The sequence below is a fragment of the Parasteatoda tepidariorum genome, chromosome X2 (assembly GCF_043381705.1).
Source record: "Parasteatoda tepidariorum isolate YZ-2023 chromosome X2, CAS_Ptep_4.0, whole genome shotgun sequence".
NCBI classification, from domain to species: domain Eukaryota; kingdom Metazoa; phylum Arthropoda; class Arachnida; order Araneae; family Theridiidae; genus Parasteatoda; species Parasteatoda tepidariorum.
This window is the reverse complement of record NC_092215.1, coordinates 42344651-42354360: the sequence shown is the minus strand read 5'-3', so window position 1 is coordinate 42354360 and position 9710 is coordinate 42344651. Positions and strand designations below refer to the sequence as shown.

At 30.9% G+C, this 9710-nt stretch overlaps 1 protein-coding gene and 1 long non-coding RNA gene across 3 annotated transcripts in view; one reads left to right on the top strand and one right to left on the bottom strand.

Annotated features, from left to right (window-relative positions):
* LOC107447768 (CRISP/Allergen/PR-1) overlaps positions 1–9710 on the bottom strand; it is a 157340-nt gene that overhangs the window by 12654 nt on the left and 134976 nt on the right. The gene's annotated exons all lie outside the window — the stretch shown is intronic.
* The window catches only part of LOC107447769 (uncharacterized), a 95173-nt gene continuing 94411 nt past the window's right edge, over positions 8949–9710 (top strand). Inside the window, exon 1 of the long non-coding RNA XR_001584569.4 lies at positions 8949–9261. This is a non-coding gene — a long non-coding RNA (uncharacterized lncRNA). The remainder of the gene's footprint in view (positions 9262–9710) is intronic.

The following is a 9710-nucleotide window of genomic DNA, read 5'->3' as shown; positions in this document are numbered from 1 at the left end:
TTTTAATAACATGAATAGTTTTTGGGAACAACAATATTTTTAATACCATATTAGCAGAAGATGCGAATTTCGAGTTAGAGTGATTGCTTCTTGATTCGCCTTATTTTGAACGATTTCATCTTAAAACCAAGTGACGTTTCAATCGTTTTTTTTTTTTTTTTGGCAGTTATAACTAGTAATTTCCATACAGTTTTAAAATTCCGATATATTTATTATTACAACTATTACGGCTTGTGAGTTATTAATCGCCCTTTCAATTAATACTTTTTTGACATGCTTAATTTGTGTCGATTTAATTGTAAGTTCCAAGTTACTTTTGAAAGCTATTATAATGTATTTTTACATAGGTTTGAAAATACTGATATTTTTAGTACGATATTATTATGAATTTCGAAGTTGACCATTTGAATAATAATTTTTTAACGCTTTGCCCCGATTTTATCGTAAATCTAAATTATTTTTCGATCCTTATTGCTAAGCTTTTTAATGTAATTTTGAAAATCCTGTATTTTTACTACGATATTTTTACAACACGTGAGTTTCAAATTATCAAAGTTAAATAATCACGATTTATTTGTGCCGATTTAATAGTAAATCTTAGATATTTTACAATAAATATTTTGGCAGTTATTGCTATGCATTCCCACGTGGCTTTAAAAATTCCGAAATGACATGACATGAGAATTTTGAATCGTTAATTTAAATAATTTCCTTTTGAAGCGTTTAATTTGTGTTGATTTCATCATAGAGTTACGTTGTTTTTGTTAAAATTTTTTTTAATTAATATATTAATTAATTTTTTTGTGTTGGAATTATTACTATACTTTTCCACGTGGTTTTTACGATCCCATTATTTAACTACGATGTTATTACGGCACAAGAAATTCTTACTACGATTATTTAACTACGTTGTTATTATGGCACAGGAAATTCTAATCATTCTAATCACTTTTTGATACAATTTTTTGTGCCCATTTTATTGCAAATCCAAGATATTTTCTCATAATTTTTTCGATTTCAAGTGGCATTGAAATTCTTAATATTTTACTACAATGTTATTCTAACACGAGAAATTCTGTGGTAAGAAAATATAGAAAGTGGTAAGAAAATATAAGGATATATATTTTAATTTTAAAAGGAAATATTTTCATTAAAGAGACAGTGGCTGCACCCGACTGAGCCACCATGATAGATAACGATTGGCATTCAAGATAGTGTATGTTTCTACTGCTATGTCTACGGCCTCCCCTTGCTTACAACGAGTGAAGTGGTGAAAGCTGTATATTTGATCATGACTACTTACTGAATTTTTAATATAGAATTTCCTTCTTTCTTATTAATAAGCAGTATGTTGCTAAGAGGGACTTTGCAAAAATGTGGTTTAGTTGTTGGATTGCTTAAACAACTAAAATTATAATTTCAATAAAAATTAAATAAGACATTGTATGCTTTTTTCTCGCATGTATGTCCTTGTTCTTGGATATTATTTTTGTTATAACAAAATCTGTATCCTTAAATGTGCTCAAGAAAAAAATTTCTGCCATTTTTTTTATTTTCCACTCATGTCTACACAAACTAGTCTATAAAAGCTGAGTGTGCCCCTCTCCCAGATTCTAATAAAAATAACTAATAATTCTTTACTCATAGGTTGATGTTTTTTATTGTATTTTGTGTTTACTGCTTTTGAAATTCTATTTTAAATGAAGATATAAATTATCGATTATAAAATATTCACAATTAATTTTGCCATGTAATGTGGGAGATAAAATCCCAAGCAATTTTGTAAGACATGGGAATATTTCAAGATCCTGAGCAGTCTATATATGACAGAGAAAATTCCGAAAACCACTAAAAAATTATTTAATTATTTATTATTGGATAGAAATTGAGCTGTCAGATTCTAGTAAAAATAACTAACAATTTTTTACTAATAGGTAGATGTTTGCAATTTCAATTTGAGCTTACTATTTTTGAAATTTTATTTTAAATGAAGATATAAATTATCCATTATAAAATTTTCACAATCAATTTGACTATATAATGTTGGAGATAAATTCCCAAGAAAATTTTGTAAGATATGGGAACGTTTCAAGATTCTGAGCAGTCTGATATGATAGAGAAAATTCGGAAAACACTGAAAAATGATTTAATTATTTATTATTGAATAGAAATTGATCTAACTGTTATATATTTTTTTAATAACATGAATAGTTTTTGGACATACATACATTTTAGTTTCAAACTTTTATTGTAATGCTTTAAAAGCAATAACTAAATGAATCTGTAAGATAATCAGCGTTTAAAATAAATTCTTAAATCCGAAATGTGTCAAGAAAGATATTTAAATGTATGCAAATTGGATGTGGTATTCCTCCTAAATCAGGTTTTTTAAGGCACCCAAATTGAATATTAATGTGTCCTGAAAAGATTGTGCAAAATAGGTGTCAGCATATCCAAAATGGGTGTTGAGTATTCTTAAATAGAGGTAATAAGCGGTATTCAGATTGGGTGTTACAATATCTAAATTAGATAGTTAACACTCCTTAAATGGTTTTCCAGTGGTGTTCAGAATGGGTTTTGAGATGCCCAAAAAGGGTACAGCAGTGATAACGAAAACAGGAATGTCAATTTAGTATAAACCCAAATTGGATACCTAAGAATCCCTCTACCCATATTGGTGTTTTTCTCTTACCCATATTAGGTTTTTCTTTCTTTTCTTCATTTTCTTTCCTTGCATCGCGTTACATAGTGTTGTTATAAAATCATGTGCAGCGTTTCAGGGATAATTTAAAAATATATTTCTTGTTCTAACTATATGCTTCAAAAATATACAGAATTCTTCTAGTGTTTGGAGTTGAAAATACTTCTGGAACTTTTTAAAATATTTTAAATGGTCTAAAATGTCGTAAAAAAGCTTTTGTTTTAATTTATTTTTATATAATATGTGCACTGGACAGAAGTTGTTACAGCCTGAAGTGGTGTGCGAAAATACTTATACCCCAATTTTTAATTAATTTTGCATAATTTGTGCAGCAGGCACTGGACAGAGACTGTTACAGCTTGAAGTGGTGTGTGGAAATATTTATACAACAATTTTTAATTTATTATTGCATAATTTGTGCTAGCAGACACTGGTTAGAGATTGTTACAGCTCGAAACGCCACGTGAGTATATTTCTTCAGCAAGTTTAAATTTATTTCTCTATCAACGGCTTTGAGTTAAAGGAATGCAATAAATAAATGAACTTCTAAAGCTTCCTAACGGTACTTTTTGAAAAATAAAAAAGCAAGTTTATGGTAATTCTCGTTATAAAATATACATTCATGGTAAAAAGCTTCATACAATGAGTGGCTTCCACGTGTTTTAAACTTAGTTGATAACAGGCAGTACTGTGCAGTAAGAAAAAAAAAGTATTATCATCAACCTGTAGAGAAAGAAGCCCTGTCTCTGAAGTGGTTTTAAGTGTTATGTATGGAGAGATAACTGAATTTGGAACAGCTGACAAGGTTGTTACTTAGTAAAAATTAAGAAGCGGATGAAACCAGTAGATAAGATATTAAATAACAGACATAGGGGGGAGGAGATTTCCGAAGTTCTCCTCTTATAATTAGGGCATTCACTTTTCTTTTATCTTTTATTTATATCTTCAGTTATCTTTACGGTCTTCAATTCACTGAAAAGTAAATACAAAGCATGAATATATAAGCGAGAAAATCCTGACAGGTCAGTAACTGGAATTCAGTGTTTTGTTGGGCAATTTTAACCCCTTCTCTGTTGGTCTTATTTTTCGAATTTCCTACCAAAAAGTAGCATGTTTTTTATCGCTGAAAATTAATACATGTTCTATCCTAAATTCGAAAATGCAAAATATTTTTGTCAGAAAGCAGTTTTTGCTTGACCTACTGGTGGGGAAACATCTGATGTCCCGTCTACTGATCTCCAGTTTTCCCTGCAATGCATCCAAGTTTTATCTTAAAAAAATACACTGTGATAACTTATTTATTAACTCTATTGATTTATGGTGTTAATAATATAAATATCTACATAAAATAATTATTAAAACTGGGTAAAATATATTTTGGAAATAATTTTCCAATCGAAGCGTTAAATTAGCTTTCAGTTTTCGGCATCAGAGCGTAAAAATTGCATTAATCAAAAAACTAATGAAAGCAAAACTACAGAAAGTACCAAGTGATTTTGATTTCAATTCAAGGCGGGAATTCAATTGCGAAGAAAGTGAGACTAGTTTGCGCCATCTTTCTCAGCAATATTCAAAAATACAAAAATTATCATGGTATTTAAAGAGACGTGTAAGTAGCGACGAATTCAATTTCAATTATGCAATTTTTCTCTACGTTGCCAGGCATGCGACGTCGACAGAGAAGGGGCTAAATTAATGATTAAAGTAAGCGTTATATTATGTTAGCGATACTTTAAGCGTTTTAGAAGACAATAATTAACAGATTTTGTATAATGCCACCTTTATATGGTGCATAGTTTAATCATATTATTGTATTTCTTAAACTTAATTACACGATACTATAGTTTTACTGAAATATCATTCAATTTAACACCACATCAAGGATATAGCAAATTTTCACCGAATTAAGGTTAAAGGTATTAATATTATGCTTCAATAACGAACCAATTTTTCTGAAAGTGAATATTCTCCAAATAATTGAAATATATTATGGCAAACCAATAAGTCCCATATTATCGGTGAAAGGGAATGAAAAACTCCCGAGTTACGAGTCATTACTCAACCATGTATAAACTTTCGGTGAATGAAAACTCGACATTTCACAGGTTTAAAATTCTGCGTTAATTTCTCGAGCACAATTCGTCTCAGTGACAAGTAGTCATGCACAGTTTGTCCTGGGACAATCCGTCTTGTGCACAATTCATCGTGAGCTCAATTCTTCGTGGACTCAACTCATAGCAGGAACAACTCGTCGTAGCGACAATTCGTCGCAAGTACGACTTGTCATTACGACAGTTCGTCATGAACCCAATTTATTGCTGTTTTAATGAAATACATCTTAGTTTAATAATTATAGTCATGAAAAGTTTTTTTTTGTGAAAATAATTAACAGCAAAATTTTTTTTTTTAAATTTAAAATTATATGAATGATATTTGAAAACTGCCGAACTCTCTTCTTCCTTATTTGAGAGATGTGGGAGGGATTTGAGGGGGAGAATTGAATTTCTTCCAAACAGCAACAGGATTTTTTATGTTGAATTGAATTAAACCAATTACAGGAAGATCGGACTAATAGTTCAGAAGTTATATGGGCTTTATATATAATAATACAGACTAGTATAGCAATGTAATTTGTACTTTTTCTAAATAAAATTTAGATACCTATTTGTCCTCAAGATTTGTTTCATTTAAATAAGTGCCAGTGCCTCAAGTAAACTGTAAAAGTAAAATTAATAATAATAAAATCTATCTTAGTCACACTATTTGGGACGCAGTTTTGTGGCTACTTCTTATAATTTGAGTAAAAAATCCGATATGATTCTCTAGAGGAAGTGTAACTCCTTATAACGAACCTCTTTTATAATGAACAGATATTTTGATTTAAAGACTTATCTAGAGTTGACTGTTTTTCTCTACAGGTTGTAGACTGAATTACGTAGCTCTATACTTTATAAAAGACAGACATTTCTAGAACAGAAATGTTTGGAAAAGTTTCCGAATCATAACAAATTTGTGTAAGAAGAAAATAAAATAAACTTTTGACGTCATTGATAGCAATAAATGTTAATTTCAATAGTAAGTTGTAATTTAGAAAATAAGGGAGCATCGAAGCTCAACCCCGTCAGGGAGCATCCACGTGCGTGACAACTCAGCGTACGTGCACGTATGTGGCAATTCAGCAAGAAAAAGGACTCATAATGGTAGGCTTAATGATCGCAACTCTCGAATACACCGTCTGAGGAGAAGATCGGTTCCATGCCTTTCACCCTTCCCCTCTTCCTCTTTTCAGTTGTATAGGAATGTACTACGATATTTTTCCTTTTCTTAATATTTTCCGTTTTTTCCGTTAATAATTTTTGAAATTTCCATGAAGCTTTGCTGTTGTTGCTCATGCCTGTTAAAGCAGAGAGGTGCGATTGCTCTTGTTTTCCAGTGGCGCCATCTATGGCTAAGAATTTGATTTCTGCCACACCCATACGTCACGCACGTTTATAGGGCGGACCCATTCATACATCAACAGATCGTAATTTAGACCTGACTCAGAGAACGATCAATCTCCAATTCAGTACCCCCAGAGGTGTTGATTTGTTATAGGAACATGGAGGACTTTGTGACACGACAGATTTAACGGCTTTATTTTAGGATGAGGCTTTCTTTTAGAACTATGTTTAATGAAGTTTTCAGTTCCATATAGTTTCCTAACTTAAAAGAATTCAATCTATTTGAAAATCAAGACAGAAACTAACGTAATTCCTTCTGCTGTGACTCTCCAAGTGCTAATGGTGAAAACATGCGAAGTGTTGCCATAGGTAGAGAGTTCTGCTCTAAGCCACCTGTAGTCCATTTCGATCGCCAATGGCAATACGTCGAAATAATGGTCAAGGGAGCAGCAACTTCACCAAGATCCAAAGATTCCCTCCCCCCAAGCGGAAGGCCAGAAAGAAAAATAAGGGAGCATATGCTCAACAATCTTTTGAAGTGTACGGCATGAATTGAAAAGAAAAATTAGTTTTCTTTTGTTGAGAAAAAGAAACTTTCTGATGGTGGTAAAGTAATGCAACGCATTGCTTTATTTAAATAATGGGTTTAAAATTGTAAGAAAGAAACGATGTTCGTTTTCCTGTTGTGATACCAAAAATAAATAAAAATGTCTTCCATTTAAATCTTTTTACTGTAATATTGCTCACCTGAACAATAAAAAACTGTCTTTTCCTAACAACAATTCTGTCGTAACTGCGGAAAACTATTAATTTTTAACTCGTCATAAACATATAGTTTCTGTATCTATAATGTTAGGATTTTGACGCTGACTAGGAAATTTTCTGAAATAGCTGATTCATCGTACTGTACCGTATTCGTTATATCGAGCTTTTACTGCATGTTTTCATACGATTTCATAATTTATCGATCGCTTGCAGCGTTTAATTAGTTCAATTTTAAGTTTGCCTCTTGAATCATTGAGATAGAGCCGTAGTGTCAAAAAATCCGATCTTTTAAAAAATATTTAGAATATTCCGTTTTTCATTTTGTTCTGAAAATTTTTTTGTTTCTAACTTCTAATGGTATTATATCTGAAAATATCCCAATTTGCGAGATCAAAAGCTTATAGTGTCTGTTGTAAAAGTATTTTATTTTCGTATGTGGTTGCAAACTAAATATAGTAATTTTTTCACTTTTTGAATTAAAAAAATACCGATGCAAAAACTAAAATTAAATGACGGAAAAATAAGATGTTAAAAAATAAATATTAGAGAAAAATCTCCGTAGCCTTGTTATTTTGAAACCGATCCAGAAGACAAGGGAACTCCTGGATCAAGTATTCAGAGAAATTTACTTTCGCTGAGGAATTTTTGATGGAACTAAACCGCATCTGACTATATTTCATTTCAGCACTGTTGTTGGTGTGGAATTCGTATTCGAATTGTGGAATTCGAATTCGAACCAGGATAACATCATAGGGAAACGAGTGCTCTATCCCCTGAGCCAGCCCGGATTTGTTCACTAGAATATTTTCGAAAACAAGGGGTAGAATATTTTATTTCTTGCGACAATTGTGTTCCGACTAAAACAATTATTTTAATTATTCAAGATAAATGCTAATTAAAAAAATATTTTATAAGCACGAAACTTACTTTTTTACGAAATTATTATGTTGAACGTTAAGAAATAGCTATAACAATCAATTTTAATTACGCAAGCATTGCTTATACACATTTTCCATTTTATGTAACAAAAGCCTTCCGTCTTAAGTATTTTTTGAACGACCACAAATTAGATAGACAACGTAAATAGATAGAGTTCAATGAAACAGCTAGAAACCAACGAAATTATTATGCTGAACGCTAAGAACTAGCCATAATAATCAATTTTAATGACGCAGGCATTGCTTATACACATTTTCCCTTTTATGTAACAAAAACCTTCCCTCTTAAGTATTTTTTGAACGACCACAAATTAGATAGACAACGTAAATAGATGTATTTTAATGAAACCGCAAGAAACGTGCTTGCGATGAATTATGCTTGCGACGAATTGTACCCATGACGAATTGTTTCCACAATGAATTGTGCTCACGACGAACCTTAAATAAATTGTGAGCGATCAATTGTCACTGAAACTATCATCGAAAAGAAACTGCTCGCGATGTTATCATTCTTTGAGTGCTTTCATTCATACAAATATTTTCATGACTATTCAAATAAAAGTTTTTATTATTTTTTTTAACTGTAAGAGATTTTAACATTTTTCAATGTCGGAATATGTTGATTAAAAGTAATTAGATCAAAGATATTAGATCAAAAGTTGTTATGTCTGTTGCAAGTTGAGAAAAAACCTGTTTACAACTAAGTGTACACTAAATAAATGCCAAGCTCCCAGAGCGAACGTATATCAACATCGCCAGCACTTCAAACGGCGTTGCACAGCCTTCTTGTTTTTTTAACAACAATAATCAATTAACAAGTAATAAGAGTTAATAAAAATGTTATCAAAAAATCGTAGCAAATATATGTCTTTCTGTGTGTATTCGCATTTAAAGAAATTGAAAAAAGATTAAAAATATTGTTTCTTGCAGACGATTTTCTTCTACAGCGAAACAAAAGTAAAAATTCTTTATCTCGCATTTGATTTGTTAAGAGCATGTCAGCATAAGACGCGCATTTTTAGTGGTTCAATCACATCTAATGCTCTTGAAACGTCATAAAGTTGTTTCCTTTTCAAGAACGAGTGTTCTTGCTTATCGAAATATGTCGCCATGTCTAGAATTCCAGTTAGAGAACGAACCTATAACTTTTTTTTTTAATAATTCTATGATATTTATCATAAAACATCGCGCAAATTAAATTTCTGCCTGATGTGTTTAATTTTTTAAAACGTTTATATTTTTTTGAAAGAATATCTGTAAAATTTGATGACGAAATAAAACGGAACTATATGCCATCGCGGATTATTACTTAAATCCTATACTGCAATGGTCTTTTCTTAACTTGCAAAGGGGTATAATACTCATGATTTTTGCTTGTGAATAAATGGTGTACAAAACATAATTTTCCGAAATACAGGTAAAAATAGTAGTTTTTTTACCTAATAACAAAGCTTTAGAATTATTTCTTTTGGTTGAGTAATTAAATTTAATTATGTTTTATTTTATATGACCTTTATTCTTAATTTGCACAACAAGAAAAATATAATAATTAGCTGCAAAAACGATTGTAGGCCAGCAAAAATGAAACGACTGCTCAAAGAAAAATTTTGATTCTATGTTTGCTATGTTTCGTACAAATACACACATGACACAACTCTTTGCCGCTTTAAATTATGTTTTAAGACGTTTATAGTTTTCATGCAAACAATAGAAATGAACGTAGCTATGATTCATATAAATGCACTCATGACACAATTCTTTAGAGCTTTGAACTGTGTTTGCTTTTAAGATGTGTATAGTTTTCATGCAAATAATTGAAATGAAAGTAGCTATGATTCGTACAAATGCACGTATGACACAATTCTT